The following is a 26658-nucleotide window of genomic DNA, read 5'->3' as shown; positions in this document are numbered from 1 at the left end:
AAAAACATTGTGCTAACTACTATGCTGCAAAGGCGCCTCTTTGGCACGAATGTTTGTGTTTGATGTTTGGCATGAAGGGCTTTTCTGCACATTTACCTCTCAATGAAAGACCACTTGACCCATCAAATCTGGACCACCATTTAGTAAGATCATGGTTAATCTGACTGTACGCGCAATTCTGCATTTCTCCTCCTTGATCACCTTTCATCTACTTACTTTTCTGAACTCAATGGCCACTTTATTTGGCACACCTGTATACCTTCTTGTTAATGCAAATATCTAATCAGCCAAACATGTGGCAGCAACTCAGTGCATAAAAGCATTCAGGCATGGTCAAGGGGTTCAGTCGTTGTTCAGACCACATATCAGAATGGGAAAGAAATGTGATCTAAGTGACCTTGATTGTGAAATGATTGTTGGTGACAGACAACGTGGTTTGAGTATCTCAGAAACGGCTGATCTCCTGTGATTTCCTCACACAACAGTCTAGAGTTTACAGACAAAGGTGTTAAAAACAAAATGACATCTAGTGAGTGGCAGTTCTGAGGGCAAAATCACCTCAGAGGAGAATGGCCGGACTGGATCAAGCTGACAGGAAGGTGACAGTAACTTAAATTAACATGCTTAACAACAGTGATGTGCAGAAGAGCATTTCTGAGTGCACAACACGTCAAACCTTGAAGCAGGCAGCAACAGCTGCAGAAGGCCACATGCACAGACTCTAGTGGCCACTTTATTATGATCCGGAGGTACCTAATAAAGTAGCTAGCAAGTGTAAATTTCCATCACAATTACAACAAACTGTGCAATACAAAAATTTAAAAAATAAGAAGAAATAAGCAATAAATATCAAGAACATGAGACAAAGAGTCCTTGAAAGGGAGTCCATAGGTTGTGGGAACAGTTCAGTGTTGGGGTGAGTGATGTTATTCCCTCTGGTTCAAGAGCCTGGTGATGCAGGGGTAAGAACTGTTCCTGAACCTAATGGTGTGAGTTCTAAGGCACCACAACTCCTTCCAAATGGCAGCAGTGGGAAGATGGTGGGGATCCTTAATGATGGATGCTGCTTTCCTGCAACAACTTTTGATGTGGATGTGTTCCATGGTGGAGAAGGCTTTACCTATGATGGACTGGGCTGTATCTATTATTTGTCGTAGTCTTTTCCGTTCAAGGGCATTGGTGTTTCCGTACCAGGCCATGATGTAACTGGTTAATATACTCACCACCACACATCTGTAGAAGTGACGCTTGCATCTAAAGTCATCATCATTGTGGTTTTCTCCAAAATGTTGCAATGCAGGATGTTTACTCACATAATTTATGTCTTAAATTTTCACTGATCAGTGTTATACTGTATATATCACATCCATGCTTCAATCAGATAATCTTGCGATTCCCATCTGGCTTGGGACAGTTACACTGCTATGTGAATCTACATAAACTGTCCAGAGTTCGCTCATTCACAGTTGGGAATCAGTCCCTCTGGTGGTCTCCCAGATTCTCTAAGTAATCTAATCTCAGAAAAGAAATGTGTTTCAATCGCAAAACTGCAGTTGACTCAGTTTAGAAAATACCAAAGGCTTGTCCCTACTTTGGCTTGCATGTGAAGTTATTATGTCAGCTTTAGATCAGAGGTTAATTAAATTCACTTTCAGATGCCTCCAGACACAGGTTCACATCGAAATCTGCAGCACATTACAGGTACCTCGGCCCACAATGTTGTGCCGACCATGTAACCTCTTCTAGAAATGGACTAGAATTTCCCTAGCGCAGAGCCCTCTACATTTCTAAGCTCAATGCACCTATCTAAGAGGCTCTAAAAAGACTCTGTTGTATCCACTTCCTCCACCACTGCCTGAAGTGCATTCCACTCGCCAACCACTTTCAGCGTGAAAAACTGACCCCTGACATCCCATCGGTACCTATTTCCAAGCACCTTAAAACAATGCCCCCTCATGTTAGCCATTTCAGCCCTGGGATAAGGCCTCTGGCTATCCACACAATCAGTGCCCCTTATCATCTTATATGCCTCTGCCAGGTCACCTCTCATCTTCCATCACTCCAAGAAGTAAAGGCCAAGTTCACTCAACTATTCTCATAAGGTACGCCCTCCAATCCAGGCAATATCCTTGTAAATCTGCTCTGCACTCTCTCTATAGTATCCACATCCTTCCTGTAGTGATGTGACCAGAAGTGAACACAGTACTCCAAGTGGGATCAGACCAAAGTCTCATATAGCTGTATATTACCTCATGACTCTTGAACTCAATCCCACGGTTGATGAATGCCAACACACCATACACTTTCTTAACAGCACTGTCAACCTGTGCAGCAGCTTTGAGTGTCCTATGGACACAGACTTCAAGATCTCTCAGATCCTCCACACTGCCAAGAGTCTTACCATTAATATTATATTCTGTCTTCAAACTTGACCTACCAAAATAGACCTCTTCACACTCATCTGGGTTGAAATCCATCTGCCACTTCTCAGCCCAGTTCTGCATCCTATTGAAGTCCCGCTGTAACCTCTGACAACCCTCCAGACTATTCTCAACACTCCCAACCTCTGTGTCATCAGCAAACTTACTAACCCACCCTTCTACTTCTTCATCCAGGTCATTTATAAAAATAACAAAGAGGAGGGGGTCCCAGAACAGATTCCTGTGGAATACCACTGATCACCAAACTCCATGCAGAATATGAACCATCTACAAACACCTTTTGTCTTCTGTGGGCAAGCCAATTCTGGATACAGAAAGCAAGGCCTCCTTGGATCCCAAGCCTCCATACTTTCTGAAGGAGCCTTGCATGGGGCGCCTAATCAAATGCCTTACTGAAATCCATATACACTACATCCACCACTGTACCTTCATCAATGTGTTTTGTTACTTCCTCAAAGAATTCAGTCAGGCTCGTAAGGCACGACCTGCCCTTGACAAAGCCATGCTGACTATCGCTAATCAGATTATGTCTCTCCAAATGTTCATAACTCCTGCCTATCAGGATCTTCTCCAACAACTTGACCACCACTGAAGTCAGACTCACTGGTCTATAATGTTCTGGGTTATCTCTACTCCCTTTCCTGAGCAAGGGAACACAATTTGCAACCCTCCAATTCTCCAGCACTTCTCCTGTCCTTATTGATGATGCAAAGATCACCACAAGAGACTTAGCACTCTCCTCCCTTGCTTCCCACAGTAGCCTGGGGTATATCTCATCCGGTCCCGATAACTTATCTAACTTAACATTTTTTAAAAGCTCCAGCGCATCCTCTTTTGTAATGTCTATATGCTCAAGCATTTCACTCCACTGTAAATTATCCCCACAGTTGCCAAGGTCTTTTTCCCTGGTGAATACTGAAGCAAGGTATTCGTTAAATACCTCCACTACCTCCTCCGACTCCAGGCACGTGTTTCCACTATTGCACTTAGTTGGTCCTAGTTTCACATGGCTCATCCTCTTGCTCTTTACATACTTGTACAATGCCTAGGGGTTTTCCTTAATCCCACGCACCAAGCAGTGCTGCCAGGATAATCAAGGACATGAGCCACCCAGCCAACACACTTTTCGTCCCTCTTCTCTCCGGGAGAAGGCTCAGGAGCTTGAAGACTCGAACAGCAAGATTTGGGAATAGCTTCTTTCCAGCTGTGATAAGACTGCTGAATAGGATCCTGACCCAGATCTGGGCCGTACCCTCCAAATATCCGGACCTGGCTCTCGTTTTTTGTTTTTTTTTTTTTTGCACTACCTTACTTTCCCTTTTCTATTTTCTATTTATGATTTATAATTTAAATTTTAAATCTTTAATATTTACTATTGATTTGTACTCCAGGGAATGTGAAGTGCAGAATCAAATATGGCTGTGATGGTTCTATGTTCTAGTATCAATTGTTTGGCAACTATAAAGTATAAAGTATTAAAGTATTGCACCATTTCAGAATCTGTCTCCCTATCTGCTCTTCGATATCCCTGTTACTATTGGGAGGTCTTTAAAAAACACTCAGTAGAGTTATTACCTGTTTCTTGTTTCTGACTTCCAAACACACTGACTCAGTAGACCATCCCTCCATGACTTCCTCCTTTTCTGCAGCCATGACATTATCCCTAATTAGCAATGCCATGCACCCACCTCTTTTGTCTCCCTCTCTGGTCTTTTTGAAATATCTAAAGCCTGGTATACTCAACAGCCATTCCTGCTCCTGAGACATCCAAGTCTCTGTAATGGCCATAATGTCATAGTTCCATGTATTGATCCAACCTCTAAGTTTATCCATCTTGTTTATGATACCCCTTGCATTAAAATAGACATATCTCAAACCATCAGACTGAGTGCATATTTGCTGTAACATCTGCCTATCCTTCCTCACAAACTCCCGACAAGCTGTCTCTACTTGTACTCCAACCACCACATCCTCTGGCTCTTCACTTTGGTTTCCAGGGCCCCGCAAATCTAGTTTAATCTTCCCCAATAGCGTTAGCAAACCTCCCACCAGAATATTAGTCCTCCTCAGATTCAAGTGCAACCTGTCCTTTTTGTACAGGTCACACCTGCCTCAGAAGTGGTCCCAGTGATCCAAAAATCTGAATCCCTGACCCCAGTTGGTCAACCACATGCACTGATGAACATTGTTAAAAAAAACAAGGATGGCCTGGCAATTTTATTACAGCATCAGTTTCTCTGGTTCAATTCTTGCTGCTGCTTGTAAGGAGCTTGTACATTTTCCCCGTGACTTGTCTGGGTTTCCTCTGGGTGCTCCAGTTTCTTCCCATATTCCAAAGACATATGTGTTAACTTTGGTCACGTGGGTGTAAATGGGCAGCACGGGCTCGTTAGTCTGGAAGGGCCTGTTACTATGTTGTATCTCTAAATAAACACGTTTTAAAAATTGTCAATGGTGCACTGCTTCAGTTCTAGACATTTGCATTATGCGTACAGTGCACTGAATGTAACCTCAAGGGTTTCATTTCAGGGACTTGTCTCCATATGTGATAAGTCAGATACAATAGCATCTTTGCTTTCAGCTGTTCTGGTTTGTCTGCCATTACTGGTTCAATATACAGTGTAAGTGTGTAAACTTTTCCCTCCAATTTCTCATTTCTCCAGGCATGTAACTTGCATTTCTGAACTTACACTTCCTCCCTTACCACCATTCAGGGCCCCAAACAGTCCTTCCAGGTGAGGCATCACTTCACCTGTGAGTCGACTGGGGTGATATACTGCGTCCGGTGCTCCCGATGTGGCCTTTTATATATTGGTGAGACCCGACGCAGACTGGGAGACCGCTTTGCTGAACATCTACGCTCTGTCCGCCAGAGAAAGCAGGATCTCCCAGTGGCCACACATTTTAATTCCACATCCCATTCCCATTCTGACATGTCTATCCACGGCCTCCTCTACTGTAAAGATGAAGCCACACTCAGGTTGGAGGAACAACACCTTATATTCCGTCTGGGTAGCCTCCAACCTGATGGCATGAACATCGACTTCTCTGACTTCCGCTAAGGCCCCACCTCCCCCTCGTACCCCATCTGTTACTTATTTTTATGCACACATTCTTTCTCTCACTCTCCTTTTTCTCCCTCTGTCCCTCTGAATATACCTCTTGCCCATCCTCTGGGTCCCCCCCGCCCCTTGTCTTTCTTCCCGGACCTCCTGTCCCATGATCCTCTTGTATCCCTTTTGCCAATCACCTGTCCAGCTCGCGGCTCTATCCCTTCCCCTCCTGTCTTCTCCTATCATTTTGCATCTCCCCCTCCCCCTCCAGCTTTCAAATCCCTTACTCACTCTTCCTTCAGTTAGTCCTGACGAAGGGTCTCGGCCTGAAATATCGACTGCGCCTCTTCCTATAGATGCTGCTTGGCCTGCTGCGTTCACCAGCAACTTTGATGTATGTTGCTTGAATTTCCAGCATCTGCAGAATTCCTGTTGTTTGCATTTCTGAAGTCCTGTTTGTTACATACACCTGTTAGAGTGCATTATCCAGTTACCTTATAAGGTAACCTTAGCCTTCAGCCAGGAGCAGATGTCATTAGGTGGTTCCCAACTTTCACCGAGTGTTTCGACCCTTAACCACAGCACTCTCCAGTTGGTGGGCCGGCAGTGGTGGCCAAATCACTGCCCATCTGCTCCTGGCTTCCAGCTTCCCTCCTCTCGCCTACTCCAAATTCAACAAGAGGCTTGTTCTGCCTCATCCCCCATCCTACGAGCTGCTTGATTTTTGCTCCTTTCGTCCAGGCCCAGATCTGACAACAACCGCCATGCTGATTTGGCTGGGAAACCTCTGCAGCCGATCTCCACAGGGAACAACCATGCCTGCCATCCCTTGTCTTTACACTCCTGCACTAAGGGCTGGTACTTCAAGGCCTTTCTTTCGTGGGCCTCTTCTCATCCCTCCTCCCAAGGCACAGTCAGCTCAATCAGAATTATTTTCTTGTCTTCGGTTGACCACTGTACAACGTCCGGGTGTAGGGTAGTGTGCACCACATCCGGGAACTGCAGCCTCCTTCCCACATCAACCCTCATCTCCCAGGACCTGGCTGTTAGCAGCAGATTGGGCTTTGGTTGTTTGGTTACGAAAGGCCTGGCTCCCTCTTTGATGAAGGTGATGGCCTTCCTCAAATCTGTGCCAGCCGTCCTCGTCTTGCATCTCTCCTGCTCTAGTGTGTCAGCAAGTGCCAGAAGCACCTTATCATGGCGCCACCTACACCGTCCTTGAGTTAGAGCTGTTTTACACCCGGACAGTATATGAGCCAGTGTCCCCTTTTGACCACAGAGCTTACAGTTCGGGTCCTCTCTCAGCCCCCATGCGTACAGATGTAATGGTGAAGGAAGGGTGTCATACACAGATCGCAAGAGGAAGGAAATACGGAAGGGCACCAGTCTCCATAACTCTGCCCATGAGACCTTGTGCTTAGGCAGATCCCATTTTGTCCAGGCACCCTGGGACCCTTCTTCCACTGCCTTTGAAATCAGCTTCTCTTCCTCACAGATCTGTACTTCTGCCTGTAGCATGTCTCGTCTGTTCCTTATGCTTGCGTTTCCCCACTTCTGGAAGTGAACTGAGCCGAGGCCTTGTTGCCCGATGCAGGGGTTGCCGATGATATCTCACAGCTTCAGAGAACACACTGCCTCCTCCACAGCTGTGTTGGCTGCCCACTTGCGCCGAGATCTGGTTGTAATGCCTGCTTGCTTTACCAAGACGTCATTGGAATCTCTCAAGCTTAATAAGGCTCTGCATTTTGCCACCTTGAATTCCTCCACAACAGATGACAGGGGAAGCTGCAGTTGCCCAGAACGAATGTAGAGGCCCACTGAAGAGAAGCTTGGGGGAACTCCCAACCACCTCAGCAGGTGCTTGTTGGTTTTCCTCTCCATGCCCTCTACGGCAGTCATGGGGAACTCATAAAGTGAGAAGAGCCAGAGAAGCCTGGGCAGAATGCTGTATTGGTACAGCCAGGTCTTGAAGTTACCCGGAAGTCCAGATTTGTCGATCTTCTTCAGCCATTCGTCTGTCTGCTTCACAGCATTGGTGACATTGGCCCCATCTGTCAGTGACACATTAAACCACTTCCCCAAGCATTTTATTGGGTTATCTTCGATGGAAGGGATGACCTTACCCTGAACTTGGAAGCTAAACTTATGTGATAAGTCAGATACAATAGCACCTTTGCTTTCAGCTGTTCTGGTTTGTCTGCCATCACTAGTTGAATATACAATGTAAGTGTGTAAACTTTTCCCTCCAATTTCTCATTTCTCCAGGCATGTAACTTGCATTTCTGAAGTCCAATGGTTTTATATTTTATATTTTATATTTGGACTGTTCTGTTTCATTGGAACTGCACAGCTGATTGTCTCAGTGCCTGGCCCCATCATCGCATTCAGATTTGTTTATCACATGTACATCGAAACAGACAGTGAAATGAGTCACTAGCACTAACAACCAACACAGCCCCCAGGGCAGCCTACAAAGTTCAAAGTTCAAATAAATTTATTATCATAGTACATATATGTCATGTTATACTACCCTGAGATGCATTCTTATGTAGGCATACTCAATAAATCCAAGAGCTATAACAGAGTGAATTAAAGACTGCACCAGCTGGTCATACAACGAGTATGCAAACGACAACAAACTGTGCAAATACAAAAGGAAAGATGTCATAATAATAAATAAATAAACAATAAATATACATATACATCACAATATATAACCTTGAGATTCATTTCTTGTGGGCATACTCAATACATCCATAACAGAATAATAACCATAATAGATTCAATAAAAGATCGCACCAGCTTGTGCATTCAACCAGTTGTAAAAGGCAATGAACTGTGTAAATACAAAAATAAATAAATAATGATAAATAAATCGCAATAACTAAATAAGCAATAAATATTGAGAACATGAAGAGTTCTTGAAAGTGAGCCTGTAGTTTGTGGAAACATTTCAATGATGGGGCAAGTGAAGTTGAGTAAAGTTATCCTCTGTGGTTCAAGAGCCTGATGGTTGAGGAGCAATGACTGTTTCTGACCCTGAGGCTCCTGTGCCTTCTTCCTGATGGCAGCAGCGAGAAGAGAGCATGACCTGGGTGTTGGGGGTCCCTGCTTTCCTGTGGCAACACACCGTGTAGACGTGCTCAATCTACATGCACACAGATGTGCTCCGTGTGTATGTGACAAGTGTCACTCCTCATTCCGGCACTAACATCGGAGGCCCACAAGCAACAATAACACAAGCAGCAACAACAACAGCAACAAAACAAATCAGCAACGGAAGGAAAGACTTCTTCCTTCATCTCAACTCACACACTCCAACTCCAGCACAGGCTGTCTCCATAACAGTTAAGATAACATAGAACATCGAACAGTACAGCTCAGAAAGAGGGCATTTAGCCCATAATGCTGTGCCAAACAAATAAATTGGCAACCAAATGACCAACTAAACTAATTCCTTCTACTTACCCAATGTCCATATCCTTCTGTTATCTGCACATTCCTGTGCCTATCCAAATGTCTCTTAATGTATCTGCCTCTACCACCACCCTCCACTCTCTGTGTAAAAATACTTGCCCCTCACATTTCCGTTGATTTTACCCTCTCTCACCTTAAATGTGTTCCCTCTGATATAAGGAATTTTAACCCTAGAGTCTGTCTACTCTAACTATGCCTCCCATAATCTTATAAACCTCTATCAGATCTCCCCTAAGCCTTCATCACTCCAAAGAATGCAACACAAGTTTGTCCAATGCTTCACTATAGCACCTCTAATCCAGGAAGAACCATGGTAAGGCCGCAACTTTTCTCACGTCTACATTCATACTGATGTTCTTTGCCAGGGATTTATGGCCGTCTCTCCCCTAGGTCCATACTCGAGGTGACAACATCTTCAAGGATGTGGGATGGAGGCGGTGAAAATGTATCTCTGCTTGGAGGAATCATGCCAGGTATTCTGGTCCATAGCTGGTTTCTGGAATTAATATTTCATCAACTAACCCTTTCAAAACCATGCCTCCTTCCATCTCTCTAAAGTACTTACTGTCCATTGTGCCACTGGCAATGTAGGTCCTCCATCTCTGTCTGTCCTTACCATCGCACACAGATAGTCATAGTCATAGTCGTACTTTATTGATCCCGAGGGAAATTGGTTTTCTTAACAATTGCACCAACCAAGAATAGAGTATAAATATAGCAATACAAAACCATAAATAAATAAATAGTAATATGCAAAATTATGCCAGGAAATAAGTCCAGGACCAGCCTATTGGCTCAGGGTGCCTGACCCTCCAAGGGAGGAGTTGTAAAGTTTGATGGCCACAGGCAGGAATGACTTCCTGTGATGCTCTGTGTTGCATCTCAGTGGAATGAGTCTCTGGCTGAATGTACTCCTGTGCCCAACCAGTACATTATGTAGTGGATGGGAGACATTGTCCAAGATGGCATGCAACTTGGACAGCATCCTCTTTTCAGACACCACTGTCAGAGAGTCCAGTTCCATCCCCACAACATCACTGGCCTTACGGATGAGTTTGTTGATTCTGTTGGTGTCTGCTACCCTCAGCCTGCTGCCCCAGCACACAACAGCAAACATGATCGCACTGGCCACTACAGACTCGTAGAACATCCTCAGCATCGTCCGACAGATGTTAAAGGACCGCAGTCTCCTCAGGAAATAGAGACGGCTCTGTCCCTTCTTGTAGACAGCCTTTGATATAGAAGAACACGGATGGTGATTTTGTTTTACCTGTCAGGGATGTTCACCCAGAGCTGAACTCCCGAACCTGGAGGACCAGTGAGCCATTCTTAGTCTGGTCTCTACCCTTTGGACTGTTTCACATGGGTGACCCTATCAGGAGCCAAAGTACAAGGCCCTGACTCCAGCCAACATAGGCCTCTAGGTCATTGAGGCACACAAACCTCCAAGCCCAACAGCAAGGTTGTGGTCTGCTTGGAGGATCTCTCGAAAGTACTGGAAAATAATTGACAATTCAAACAAGAACAGCATTTTATTTACAAGACGTAAACCTTAATGAGGTATAGTATTTTTGTTGTGCCTTTATTCACAGAGGCAGATGGACTCCCTGACAAGTTCTACATTATACAATAACACTTCAGCTAGTGGAGCCAAGTATTAACTAAATGAAATATATACCATATCGTAGAGGTGGTGCTTGCTCAGTCGCACAACTCACACAAATGACACACTCACACAGAGGAAAATATGTTTCAAGTTTACACACACACATCATGACAATTACATACATACACATTCACCAATCTACCTACAAACACTATCATGAACACACTGTCAAACAGACATGCTGTCAGCATAAACACAATTCTCACGCTCACAAACACTGCTACTTTAGCTACATTTACGGCCAACACCAAGAAGCATAATTTTAAGGTAACTGGTGGGAAGTATAGGGGGGATGTCAGAGGTACAGTAAGTTCTTTACATGGAGAGTGGTGAGTGTGTGGAATGTCATTCCAAGGGTGATGTTAGAGGTGGATACATTAGGCGCATTTAAGAGACTCTCAGATTGGCACATGCATGATAGAAAATGGATGGTTACATCAGAAGGAAGGGTTAGATTGATTTTAGAGTAGGTTAAAAAATCAAGGCAACATTGTGGGACAATAGGACTGCACCGTGCTGTAATGTTCCAAGTTCTATGTACATGCACACAGATGCACGAGCACAAGCATTTACACATGTACATCAATGTGCATGCTTACACTGAGGCATGCATTTAAATACACACACACACACACACACACACACATTTATATACATAATAAATGTATTGAGACACACATCCTTATGCATGGGCATTCTCTGACATTTTCTCTGTCACTCATTCAATCACATACGCAGAAAGCCCCACACGCACACACTCACACTCAACACACACACACACACTCACACACACACACTCACACTCAACACACACACACACTCAACACACACACACACTCACACACACTCAACACACACACACACACTCGCACTCAACACACACACACACACACACTCACACTCAACACACACACACACTCACACACACTCACACTCAACACACACACACACACACACTCACACTCAACACACACACACACTCACACACACTCAACACACACACACACTCGCACTCAACACACACACACACACACACACACTCACACTCAACACACACACACACACACACACACACACACACACACACACACACACACACACACTCACACTCAACACATACACACACACACACATTCTCAATTCTTCCCCAACTAGTTTGGATCAGCGTGACTGCCTCAGTTAGGAAGCTACAATGAAATATAATTCAGTTTCTCAGCAGCTGTGACAGTTCAGACACACACTGTAACATCATCTTCCCCAGAAACAATAAGCTAACAAATTCTAAATAATATATGGTTACAAATAGGCAACAGTATCATCCACTTAGTCTGAAGTTAGTTACTCTGTATTCAGTATTCACACGTCTTTAGTGGAGATTGGTTCCTGAGGAGAGGGAATTTTACAAAGTGGAATTCAAGTGAATATATTCCTTAGAGAAGACATCAAAAATTGTAAAGGAATTTTAGTGACTGGATGGGGAGTTCGTATGTAACAAAGAGCTTATAATTACAAGACATGCATGGAGAGAGTAAATATCTAAAGTATCATGTGGTAAATATCTGAAGTATGATGATGTGGATTATTTTAAGTTTGTTTAAATGAGCTAAAATGCATTTTTATTTAATTTATTCACAGGATGAAAAAGGCTCTGGCAATTCATTGGAACAAAAATCAGATCGCTGGAATAACTCCAGTTCCAGCAACAACTGCATGTGGTGCAAGTCTACACTGTGACTGAAGATTTAATGGGCTGAATGGCCTGATCCTATGTCTTAATGGCCTTGTGATCATCAGGACTACTGCAGCATCTGCAAGTCTCACCTGGCTTCTAAAAATTGTTGCCCGTTCTTTGACAAGATGGTGGGAAAGGCTCAGCCCATCTCGTGAGAGTACTCCCACAGTGTTGTGTCGGGAGTTCCAGGGTTTAGACTCTATGACAAAGAATAGAAATATCCGAAAAGACTAAAGAAGCAGGCTGAAAAAGAACTGCAAAAAAAAAGAGATATCAATATATAATTGAAAAGTAAGAAAAATTGCAGGGACAGAGTGACAAACTGGGAGTGATAAGATAACTCTTTCAGAAACTGGGATTTTTAATGTCAGCCTGAAAAGACAAAGGAAAGATTCTTTCAGAGTCCCTTCAATAAGGTAATGCCTCCAGCAATGCAGGGCAATAATCAATCATACAGCAATGTAATAATCATCCTCTAATCATTTGCAAGTAGCATTTGCAGCCAAAAGGGAGTTCCATCGTACATCGACATTTTATTTTATTGATTTACCTTTGCTATAGCTGTCTAACTGCTCCTTTTCAATCTCTGCCGTCATGGCATCAGAGTCTTCTTAATTTGGATGGATTACTTCCATGTGAAGTAAACATCATATTGATTTATTCAAACTGGTTTGAGTTTAGAGTTGTCCATTCCTTTGAACTCCTCCTGTCACATTTGGTGCTGGTATAATCAACAAAGTTGGAAATTCACACTGGATCACTTGCACTCTTCAGTCCAGGGAGTTCATGCCAAACACCAAAAACTTACTTACACTAATGTAACGTCCCATTTTCAATTCTTCTATCAACATTCTTGTTAACTCTCTCCAGTAAAGAAAATCCAAGATTTTATATTCCAGTTTTCTCTTATCATGCTGGTGTTCCAAGGATCTTCCTCTTTGTGGTAATGATCAGAGAGGCATAGGGAGAATCTGTAATTACCAACTAATATTTTTATTGTCTCCATAGAAGAACACATGAATTTACACAACCAAATACCTGTGTGCACTACTATTAAATTTTAGCCTAACCCTCCATGAACAATCTAAGAATAGGAAAGGTAATGTCAGTAAAAGTAAAGCTGGTCATCTCCATGTGTCTGTGGGGTACTCCACATCTGTGAAAGTGGATCTCTGAAGAGAGTTATTGCTGCTAGAGCACTCAAAGTGTCTGTTTTTATATTTATTGCTTAACAGTTTAACTGTTGTATTTCTGTGTTATTTCTATGGGTCATCTGAATGACATTTAACACCTTCTTATTGGCTCTGGTCCAGGGCAGCGCTCATTTACTGTCCTTCTTACGCAAGTGACAACTGGTAATTGATGGCCCTCTGTTCCCTTTGACTCTGGATCAAACCAGTAACCAGCTCGAATTACTCATGGCAGACACAAACCACACCATTCTCAAACCTACATGTTATATTATATAAAAGAACACATCACAAATCACTTCTTATTTGGAAATGATCTCTAGTCCAGCAGATTACCTGGAGCACTATTGTGTCTACTTTAAACTACTGATCAAACTCAGCAACTTCAGTGCACAAAATGGAGGATACAGAGCAGCTTCATAAATTGGCAGCCTCCAACACCTTCAACCACATGGCAAGAACAAATACAGTGGGTCTGTCTGCTTCTGCTGTCTTTGATTCATTCAAATTCACTGATTTTTACACTATAGGTCTTTCTGGCCAACACTGGGATACAGATCCATTGAGTATCTTGCCTAAGTGATCGTTCGGTCATAGATCTTGTCTGCCATTCACTGTGTTGCGAGGGGGATGGTGAGGCCAATGTCTGGAAACGCATTTAAGCATTATTGTGTACTTCTCCAATTTTTATAGTGGCACCGTGATCTGAAATGCTATGGCACCCATCACCCATACATGCCCTCTTTTCAATGCTGCCATTAGGAACGAGGTACAAAAGCCTAAAGACACACACAACGATTCAGGAACAGCTTCTTCCCCTCTAACCATCAGATTTCTGAAATGGACAGTGAACCCATGAACATTACCTCACTACTCTTTTTCTCCCTTTTTGCACTAATTATAAAATTTAACTTTTTAAATGTATTTATATACTTGATACTGTACTTTTCAACAATAATAGTAATGTTTCTATTATGCATTGCAATGTACTGTTGCCACATAACAATAAATCTCATGACATAAGGCCTTAAGACCATATGATATAGTAGCAGAAGTAGGCCATTCAGCCCATCGAGTCTGCTCTGTCATTCAATCATGGGCTGATCCAATTCTTCCAGTCATCCCCACTTCCCTGTCCTCACCCCATACCCTTTGACGCCCTGGCTAATCAAAAACCTATCTATCTCTGCCTTAAATATACCCAATGACTTGGCCTCCATGGCCAGTTGTGGCAACAAATTCCACAGATTTGCTACCCTCTGACTAAAGTAATTTCTCCACCTCTCAGTTCTAAATGGACGTCCTTCAATCCTGAAATCATGCCCTCTTGTCCTAGAATCCCCTACCATGGGAAATAACTTTGCCAGATCTAATCTGTTCAGGCCTTTTAACATTCAGAATGTTTCTATGAGATTCCCCCTCATTCTCCTGAACTCCAGGGAATACAGCCTAAGACCTGCCAGATGTTCCTCATACAGTAACGCTTTTATTCCTGGAATCATTCTTGTGAATCTTCTCTGAACCCTCTCCAATGTCAGTAAATCTTTTCTAAAATAAGGAGCCCAAAACTGCACGCTATACTCCAAGTATGGTCTCACAAGTGCCTTATGGAGCCTCAACATCACATCCCTGCTCCTGTATTCTATAGCTCTAGAAATGAATGCCAATACATCTACTGTATCTCCTTTGACTACCCTGCTTGTAGTTTCCTCAAAGAATTGCAGTACGTTTGTCAGGCAAGATTTTCCTTTCAAGAAGCCATACTGGCTTTGGCCTATCTTGTTATGTGCCTCCAGGTATTCCGTAATCTCATCCCTAACAATCGATTCCAACAATTTCCCAACCACTGATGTCAGGCTAACAGGTCTATAGTTTCCTTTCCGTTGCCTCTCACCCTTCTTAAATAGCTGAGTAACATTTGCCATTTTCCTGTCATCCGGCGAAATGCCAGAATCTATCAATTCTTGAAATATTATCGTTAATACCTCCGCAATCTCTCCAGCTACTTCCTTCAGAACCCAAGGGTGCATTCCATCAGATGCAGGAGATTTATCCACCCTCAGACAATTAAGCTTCCTGAGCACCCGCTCAGTCGTAATTTTCACTGCACATACTTCACTTCCCTGACACTCTTGAATGTCCAATATTTTGCAGATGTCTTCCACTGTGAAGACTGATGTAAAATACACATACAGTTCCTCTGCCATCTCTAATTACAATATCTCCAGCATCATTTTGTATTGGTCCTATATCTACCCTTGACACTCTTTTACCCTTTATATACTTAAAAAAGCTTTTAGTATCTTATAGAAACATAGAAAAAAGGTGCAGGAGTAGGCCAATTGGCCCTTGGAGCCTGCACCGCCATTTATTATGATCATGGCTGATCATCCAACTCAGAACCCTGCACCAGCCTTCCCTCCATACCCCCTGATCCCCGTAGCCACAAGGGCCATATCTAACTCCCTCTTAAATATAGCCAATGAACTGGCCTCAACTGTTTCCTGTGGCAGAGAATTCCACAGATTCACCACTCTCTGTGTGAAGAAGTTTTTCCTAATCTCAGTCCTAAAAGGCTTCCCCTTTATCCTCAAACTGTGACCCCTTGTTCTGGACTTCCCCAACATCGGGAACAATCTTCCTGCATCTAGCCTGTCCAATCCCTTTAGGATTTTATACGTTTCAATCAGATCCCCCCTCAATCTTCTAAATTCCAACGAGTACAAGCCTAGTTCATCCAGTCTTTCTTCATATGAAAGTCCTGCCATCCCAGGAATCAATCTGGTGAACCTTCTTTGTACTCCCTCTATGGCAAGGATGTCTTTCCTCCGATCAGGGAACCAAAAATGCACACAATACTCTAGGTGTGGTTTCACCAAGGCCTTGTACAACTGCATTAGTACCTCCCTGCTCCTGTACTCGAATCCTCTTGCTATAAATGCCAGCATACCATTCGCCTTTTTCACCGCCTGCTGTACCTGCATGCCCACTTTCGATGACTGGTGTATAATGACACCCAGGTCTCGTTGCACCTCCCCTTTTCCTAATCAGCCACCATTCAGATAATAATCTGTTTTCCTATTTTTGCCACCAAAGTGGATAACTTCACATTTATCCACATTAAATTGCATCTGCCATGAATTTGTCCACTCACCCAACCTATCCAAGTCACCCTGCATCCTCTTAGCATCCTCCTCACAGCTAACACTGCCACCCAGCTTCGTGTCATCCGCAAACTTGGAGATGCTGCATTTAATTCCCTCATCCAAGTCATTAATATATATTGTAAACAACTGGGGTCCCAGCACTGAGCCTTGCGGTACCCCACTAGTCACTGCCTGCCATTCTGAAAAGGTCCCGTTTATTCCCACTCTTTGCTTCCTGTCTGCTAACCAATTTTCTATTCACATCAATACCTTACCCCCAATACCGTGTGCTTTAAGTTTGCACACTAATCTCCTGTGTGGGACCTTGTCAAAAGCCTTTTGAAAATCCAAATATACCACATCCACTGGTTCTCCCCTATCCACTCTACTAGTTACATCCTCAAAAAATTCTATGAGATTTGTCAGACATGATTTTCCTTTCACAAATCCATGCTGACTTTGTCCGATCATTTCACCGCTTTCCAAATGTGCTGTTATCACATCTTTGATAACTGACTCCAGCAGTTTCCCCACCACCGACGTTAGGCTAACCGGTCTATAATTCCCCGGTTTCTCTCTCCCTCCTGTCATGCCTTTTCTTTCTCCTGCTGTAATTGGTAATCCACATCCCGGCTGCTCTTTGGAGGCCTGTATTTCTTAACTCAGCTGATAGAGACTCTACACCTTGCAATCCTTTATCACATACCAGTGATATTAAACCTGATTCTGATTCTGACTAGCAAAAGTGAATCAAATAACTGTGTCACTCACTGTCATACCATGGACAACTGACAGCAGTCAATCAGCCTAGCATCTTTCGGATCTGGGAGGAAACCAGAACATCCAGAGGAAATCCATGCTGTCATAGGGAGACACCACACAGAGAGCATCCAAGATTGAGAACCCAGATCTCTGGCACAGTGTGGCAGTGTGTCTATGAGGATATCTCAAACTGCCCATAAAGCAGGGACTATGTGTTAATTGTCACTTCTGAACTGGACTCAATTCAATGCCTGCAGATTTAGAATAGGGGACAAAAGTCCTCCACTATTTTTTGTATTCCATCCAGAGAGGTATGCATACCAGTATTTTATCCCCCAAGTAAATATTTGGGGCCTTTAGAAGGATTCACACCAATTCTCATTTAGCTGCAATCCTTCAAGGAGAGAGATAATCTACAAATCTCTTTGAAATATTCAAAACAATAACATGAAGGGTTGTGGGGTGGGATGTTGCCTTATTAACGAGGTGGTATTTAGGAGATAAGACATAGAAGACATAGAAGTAGAATTAAACCATTTGGCCCATTGAGTCTGCTCTACCAATACATCAAGGCTGATCTATTAGCCCTCTCAATCCCATCTTCCATAACCTTTGATGCCTCCACTAATCAAGAACTTATCAACTTCCGCTTTAAATATTGCAAATGACTTGGCCTCCACAGCCATCTGTGGCAATGATTTTCACAGATTCACCACCTTCTGGCTAAAGAAATGTCTCCTCATCTCTGTTCTAAACAGATGTCTTTTTATTCTGAGGCTGTGTCCTCTGGTCCTGGATTTCCCCACTAAAGGAAAAATCCTCTCTAAGTCCACTTTATCTTGGCCTTCCAGTCTTCTAGATTCCTGTATAACATATCTGTTTTTGTTATTTGACTGAGTCTATCACCCAAAAGTAACATGACACAATGGTAAATGAAAAACAATTACAGCTTGTAAACATAAATCTCAAAGTAAATTTATTATCAAAGTACATATATGCCACCATACACTAACCTGAAATTCAGTTTTTGCTGGCATTCACAATAGATACAAAGAACTACAACAGAATCAATGAAAAACCACATATGACAGAGGTGGATAAAAACCAATGTGCAAAAGACAACAGACAGTGCAAATACAAAACAGAAATAATAATAATAATAATAAGCAAAAACAATTTATAGAAATAGTAAAACTATTTTCAAAAGATATAAACATGAACTTTGGGCAGGATAAATACAGAACATTAAGCATAAAGAAAGGTACCATAGAGCTAATAGAATACAAAACAGAGCAGCAGGATACAATACAACTGATGGATGAATATGAAACATGCAAGTGTCTGGAATATCAACAAGGAAAAAAATTATATCATAGTGCGAAAACTTTTACCAGAATTAACGTCAAGGCTTAAGAAAATCTGCCAAACAGAGCTCATCAGTGAAAATATAACAAAGGCAATAAACACTTCCACAACACCCATATTAATATATTCTTTTGGCATAATATCTTGGCCTGAAACCAATCTGGAAAATTTGCAAAGAAAAATAAGAATTCAAATGACAAATTTTAGAAAACATTATGTACATTTGAATGTGCTTGGATTAAAACTACGTAGGACAGGACGGGGAAGAGGAATAACAAACATTAGAAATCCATACAACAGTCAGATAAAACTTCTAAGGATATACTTTCATTAATGAAAACAGGAATCAACACCCAACACAGGCATATGCAATATTGATAAGAAGTATACACTACTAAAGTTAAATGAGAGCACAACCCAAAAAAATGAAGACATTATACTGTTGAAGAAAAAGTTATCCATGACCGTCCACGTGGAACACAACCCCATGATCTAAGCTGACTGGTTCTCGACAAGGAAGCATCGAATGCCTGGCTCAGATTTGAAGGCCTTTTCCCAGAAACAGAAAGGTTCCGTGTGGTAATATAGGACCAGGTGGTTAACACATTGTTGTTGTTGTTGTTCATCCATCGTACGTCGATGAGGACCTCGACACCATTATTGCTCGTGTCGAGACTAGCGCGTTACTTGGATTTCAGTGAGGGAGAGTTGCACAGCGTCAGCCTCGCTCTCTCTTCCCAATTCCCATCTGGATCCAGTGGCAAGACAGAGTCTAGATGGCTGGAGATGGGACAAGGTGCAGTGGATGACCAGAACGCCTTCTGTGTCTTGTCCTAATCAACACATTCCACAACGCTTGCAGAGACCGCCTTCTTGATCGTTGGACCTTCCATTGGTCTCGTCCGCTCAATCCGCCAGAGTCTGTCTTCACATGCTGGGATAGACAACTCCCTATCTCACCGAGAGTTTGAGACCCATCGGCTAGCCTCACCTGGTTTAGCCGGCTTGTCGAAGCCATTGCCTGGGGTGTGGCCGCTGTCGCATGCAAACAGCTACAAGGAGCCACAGGTGAGATCTGAGTGCCAGGTGGGGACCAAAGTTGGACTAACCGCCCTGAAAAGGACGCGACATGTTACCCCACCAGAGGTGCTACCCCTCCCTGATACCCCATACACCCCATAACACATAAAAATTATCAAAAATACATAAAGAAGACTAACAAGTCCATGCTGATAATTGCAGAAAATGCTGAGAAAAAAACAGAAACAATCCAACACATTACAGGATCTTGTAGCAGTTTAACTCAATCTGATTACTTACACAGGCACAATCAAGTGACAAATACCATTCATCAAAATCTTTCTTTAAAATACAAACACAACAATGAAATCACTCCTTATTATAAATGTAAGCCTGATGCAGTTTTAAAGTCAGAATATCACAAATTGTATTATGACCGATCAGTTGTAACAGATAGGAAAATCCATAATAACTTTCTGGATATAATAATACATTTATTAAATGTATTTATTTTAATGCTAAGAAAATAAATGCGTTGTAAGAAAGGTGGATGAGCTTAGAGCATGGATTGATACCTGGAAGTATGATGTAGTAGCTATTAGTGAAACATTGTTGCAGGAGGGGTGTGATTGGCAACTAAATATTATTGGATTTCTGTATAACCATATAACAATTATAGCATGGAAACAGGCCATCTCGGCCCTTCCAATCCGTGCCGAACTCTTACTCTCACCTCGTCCCACCGACCTGCACTAAGCCAAAAACCTCCATTCCTTTCCTGTCCGTATAGCTGTCCAGTTTAACTTTAAATGACAACACCGAACCTGCCTCAACCACTTCTGCTGGAAGCTCGTTCTACACAGCCACCACTCTCTGAGTAAAGAAGTTCCCCCTCATGTTACCCCTAAACTTTTGCCCGGTAACTCTCAACTCATGTCCTCTTGTTTGAATCTCCCCCACTCTCAATGGAAAAAGCCTATCCACCTCAACTCTATCTATCCCTCTCATAATCTTAAACACCTCTATCAAGTCCTCCCTCAACCTTCTATGTTCCAAAGAATAAAGACCCAACTTGTTCAACCTTTCTCTGTAATTTAGCTGATGAAACCCAGGTAATATTCTTGTAAACCTTCTCTGTACTCTCTCTATTTTGTTGACATCTTTCCGATAATTTGGTGAACAAAACTGTACACAATACTCCAAATTTGGTCTCACCAATGCCTTGTACAATTTCAACATTACATCCCAACTCCTATACTCAATGCTCTGATTTATAAAGGCCAGCATACCAAAAGCTTTCTTCACCACCCTATCCACATGAGATTCCACCTTTAGGGAACGATGCACCATTATTCCTAGATCCCTCTGTTCTACTGCATTCTTCAATGCCCTACCATTTACTATGTATGTCCTATTTTGATTAGTCCTACCAAAATGTAGCACCTCACATTTTTCAGCATTAAACCCCATCTGACATCTTTCAGCCCATTCTTCTAACTGTCCTAGATCTCTGCAAGCTTTGAAAACCTACTTCATTATCCACAACTCCACCTATCTTAGTATCAACTGCATACTTACTCATCCAATTTAACTTACTCATCCAATTTACCACCCCATCATCCAGATCATCAATGTATATGACAAACAACATTGGACCCAGTACGGATCCCTGAGGCACAACACTGGTCACCGGCCTCCAATCTGACAAACAGTTATCCACAACTACTCTCTGGCGTCTCCCATCCAGCCGCTGCTGAATCCATTTTACTACTTCAATATTAATACCTAATGACTGAACCTAACTAACCAACCTTCCACGTGGGACCTTGTCAAAGGCCTTACTGAAGTCCATATAGGCAACATCCATAGCTTTACCCTTGTCAACATTCCTAATAACCTCTTAAAAAAATTCAATAAGATTTGTCAAACATGGCCTTCCATGCACTAATCCATGTTGACTGTTTCTAATCAGACCCTGTCTATCCAGATAATTATATATACCATCTCTAAGAATACTTTCCATCAATTTACCCACCACTGATGTCAAACTCACAGGCTGATAATTTCTAGGTTTAATCTTAGAACCATTTTTAAACAATGGAACAACATGAGCAATACACCAATCCTCCAGCACCATCCCCGTTTCTAATGACATTTGAAATATTTCTGTAAGAGCCCCTGCTATTTCCACACTAACTTCCCACAAGGTCGTAGGGAATATCCTGTGAGGACCCGAAGACTTATCCACTTTTATATTCCTTAAAAGCTCCAGTACTACTTCTTCTTTAACTATCACAGTTTCCATAACTTCCCTACCCGTTTCCCTTATATAACACAATTCAATATCCTTCTGCTTAGTGAATACCGAAGAAAAGAAATTGTTAAGAATCTCCACCATCTCTTTTGGTTCCACACATAGCTGATCACTCTGATTCTCTAAGGGACCAATTTTATCCCTCAGTGAGGTCGGAGATGGTATTAAACAGGAAATTAGAAATGTGTGCAATAAAGGAACAGCAGTTATAATGGGTGACTTCAATCTACATGTAGATTGGGTGAACCAAATTGGTAAAGGTGCTGAGGAAGAGGATTTCTTGGAATGTATGCGGGATGGTTTTTTGAACCAACATGTTGAGGAACCAACCAGAGAGCAGGCTATTCTGGACTGGGTTTTGAGCAATGAGGAAGGGTTAATTAGTGATCTTGTCGTGAGAGGCCCCTTGGGTAAGAGTGACCATAATATGGTGGAATTCTTCATTAACATGGAGAGTGACATAGTTAATTCAGAAACAAAGGTTCTGAATTTAAAGAGGGGTAACTTTGAAGGTATGAGACGTGAATTAGCTAAGATAGACTGGCAAATGACACTTAAAGGATTGACGGTGGATATGCAATGGCAAGCATTTAAAGGTTGCATGGATGAACTACAACAATTGTTCATCCCAGTTTGGCAAAAGAATAAATCAAGGAAGGTAGTGCACCCGTGGCTGACAAGAGAAATTAGGGATAGTAACAATTCCAAAGAAGAAGCATACAAATTAGCCAGAGAAAGTGGCACACCTGAGGACTGGGAGAAATTCAGAGTTCAGCAAAGGAGGACAAAGGGCTTAATTAGGAAGGGGAAAAAAGATTATGAGAGAAAACTGGCAGGGACCATAAAAACGGACTGTAAAAGCTTCTATAGATATGTAAAAAGGAAAAGACTGGTAAAGACAAATGTAGGTCCCCTGCAAACAGAAACAGGTGAATTGATTATGGGGAGCAAGGACATGGCAGACCAATTGAATAATTACTTTGGTTCTGTCTTCACTAAGGAGGACATAAATAATCTTCCAGAAATAGTAGGGGACAGAGGGCCCACTGAGATGGAGGAACTGAGCGAAATACATGTTAGTAGGGAAGTGGTGTTAGGTAAATTGAAGGGATTGAAGGCAGATAAATCCCCAGGGCCAGATGGTCTGCATCCTAGAGGGCTTAAGGAAGTAGCCCAAGAAATGGATGCATTAGCGATAATTTTTCAAAACTCGTTAGATTCTGGACTAGTTCCTGAGGATTGGAGGGTGGCTAATGTAACCCCACTTTTTAAAAAAGGAGGGAGAGAGAAACCAGGGAATTATAGACCGGTTAGCCTAACGTCGGTGGTGGGGAAACTGCTGGAGTCAGTTATCAAAGATGTGATAACAGCACATTTGGAAAGCGGTGAAATCATCGGACAAAGTCAGCATGGATTTGTGAAAGGAAAATCATGTCTGACGAATCTCATAGAATTTTTTGAGGATGTAACTAGTAGAGTGGATAGGGGAGAACCAGTGGATGTGGTATATTTGGATTTTCAAAAGGCTTTTGACAAGGTCCCACACAGGAGATTAGTGTGCAAACTTAAAGCACACGGTATTGGGGGTAAGGTATTAATGTGGATGGAGAATTGGTTAGCAGACAGGAAGCAAAGAGTGGGAATAAACGGGACCTTTTCAGAATGGCAGGCAGTGACTAGTGGGGTACCGCACGGCTCAGTGCTGGGACCCCAGTTGTTTACAATATATATTAATGACTTGGATGAGGGAATTAAATGCAGCATCTCCAAGTTTGCGGATGACACGAAGCTGGGTGGCAATGTTAGCTGTGAGGAGGATGCTAAGAGGATGCAGAATGACTTGGATAGCTTGGGTGAGTGGACAAATTCATGGCAGATGCAATTTAATGTGGATAAATGTGAAGTTATCCACTTTGGTGGCAAAAATAGGAAAACAGATTATTATCTGAATGGTGGCCGATTAGGAAAAGGGGAGGTGCAATGAGACCTGGGTGTCATTATACACCAGTCATTGAAAGTGGGCATGCAGTAAAGCAGGCGGTGAAAAAGGCGAATGGTATGCTGGCATTTATAGCGAGAGGATTCGAGTACAGGAGCAGGGAGGTGCTACTGCAGTTGTACAAGGCCTTGGTGAGACCACACCTGGAGTATTGTGTGCAGTTTTGGTCACCTAATCTGAGGAAAGACATCCTTGCCATAGAGGGAGTACAAAGAAGGTTCACCAGATTGATTCCTGGGATGGCAGGACTTTCATATGAAGAAAGACTGGATGAACTGGGCTTGTACTCATTGGAATTTAGAAGATTGAGGGGGGATCTGATTGAAACGTATAAAATCCTAAAGGGATTGGACAGGCTAGATGCAGGAAGATTGTTCCCGATGTTGGGGAAGTCCAGAACAAGGGGTCACAGTTTGAGTATAAAGGGGAAGCCTTTTAGGACTGAGATTAGGAAAAACTTCTTCACACAGAGAGTGGTGAATCTGTGGAATTCTCTGCCACAGGAAACAGTTGAGGCCAGTTCATTGGCTATATTTAAGAGGGAGTTAGATATGGCCCTTGTGGCTACGGGGATCAGGGGTTATGGAGGGAAGGCTGGGGCGGGGTTCTGAGTTGGATGATCAGCCATGATCATAATAAATGGTGGTGCAGGCTCGAAGGGCCGAATGGCCTACTCCTGCACCTATTTTCTATGTTTCTATTCTTTTGCTATTAATATAACCATAGAAACCCTTTGGATTTATTTTCTCCTTACTTGCCAAAGCAACCTCATATTTTCTTTTAGTTTTTCTAGTTTCTTTCTTAAGATTCCTTTTACATTCTTTATATTCCTCGAGCATCTCATTTACTCCATGCTGTCCATATTTATTGTAGATCTCTCTTTTTCCCGAACCAAGTTTCCGATATCCATTGAAAACCATGGCTCTCTCAAAGTTTTAACCTTTCTTTTCTACCTAACAGGAACATAAAGATTCTGTACTCTCAAAATTTCACCTTTAAATGACCTCCATTTTTCTATTACATCCTTTCCATAAAACAAATTGTCCCAATCCACTCCTTCTAAATCATTTCGCATCTCCTCAAAGTTAGCCTTTCTCCAAACAAAAATCTCAACCCTGGGTCCAGATCTATCCTTCTCCATAATTATATTGAAACTAATAGCATTGTGATCACTGGACCCGAAGTGCTCCCCAAAACAAACCTCTGTCACCTGACCTATCTCATTCCCTAACCGGAGATCCAACACTACCCCTTCTCTCATTGGTACCTCTATGTATTGCTGCAGAAAACTATCTTGCACATATTTTAAAAACTCCAAACCATCCAGCCCTTTTACAATATGGGCTTCCCAGTCTATGTATGGAAAATTAAAAACTCCCACAATGACAACCTTGTGCCTACTACTAATATCTGCTATTTCCTTACAAATCTGCTCCTCCAATTCTCAATCCCCATTTGGTGGTCTATAATACAACCCCATAAGAGTTACTGCACCTTTCCCATTCCTCAATTCCACCCAAATAGCCTCCCTAGATGAGCCCTGTAATCTATCCTGCCAGAGCACTGCTGTAATATATTCTCTGACAAGCAATGCAACCACTCCTCGTCTTGTCCCTCCGATTCTATCACACCTGAAGCAATTAAATCCAGGAATATTTAGTTGCCAATCACATCCCCCTGTAACCTAATAGCTACCACATCATACTTCCAGGTATCAATCCATGCTTTAACCTCATCCACCTTTCTTACAATGCTCCTAGCATTAAAATAAATGCATTTAAGAAAATTTCCACCTCTTACTCTTTGTTTATCACTAACTATGCAAACAGTTTTACTATTTTCTTTTTCTTCCTTCTTCCCTACATTTGTTTATTTGGTTCCCCTCCCCCCTCGTATCTAGTTTAAATCCACTGGAGCCTCTCTCGCAAACCTACCTGCAAGAATATTTGTCCCCCTCCAGTTCAGATGCAGACTGTCCCGCCGGAACAGGTCCCACCTTCCCTGGAAAACTGCCCAGTTATCTATAAATCTGAAGCCCTCCCTCCTGCACCATACCTTCAGCCACATGTTGATCTGCACTATCTTACTATTTTTAAACCCACCTGCACGTGGCACTGGTAACAATCCTGAGATTGCTATCCTGGAGTTCCTGTCCTTTAACTTGGCGCTTAACTCCCTAAACTCTCCATTCAGGACCTCCTCACTCTTCCAACCTACGTCATGGGTCCCTACATGGACCATGACATCCGGCTGCTCACCCTCCCTCTTGAGAATACCGAGAACTCGATCCGAGATATTGCGGACCTTGGCACCAGGGAGGCAGCAGACCATCCGGGATTCTCCATCTCTCCCACAGAACATAGAAAACATAGAAACATAGAAAAATAGGTGCAGGAGTAGGCCATTCGGCCCTTCGAGCCTGCACCACCATTCAGTATGATCATGGCTGATCATCCAACTCAGAACCCTGTACCAGCCTTCCCTCCATACCCC

Source organism: Mobula hypostoma, chromosome 7, assembly GCF_963921235.1.
Source record: "Mobula hypostoma chromosome 7, sMobHyp1.1, whole genome shotgun sequence".
In the NCBI taxonomy this organism is placed as follows: Eukaryota; Metazoa; Chordata; class Chondrichthyes; order Myliobatiformes; family Myliobatidae; genus Mobula; species Mobula hypostoma.
Note: the sequence above shows the minus strand (reverse complement) of the source record.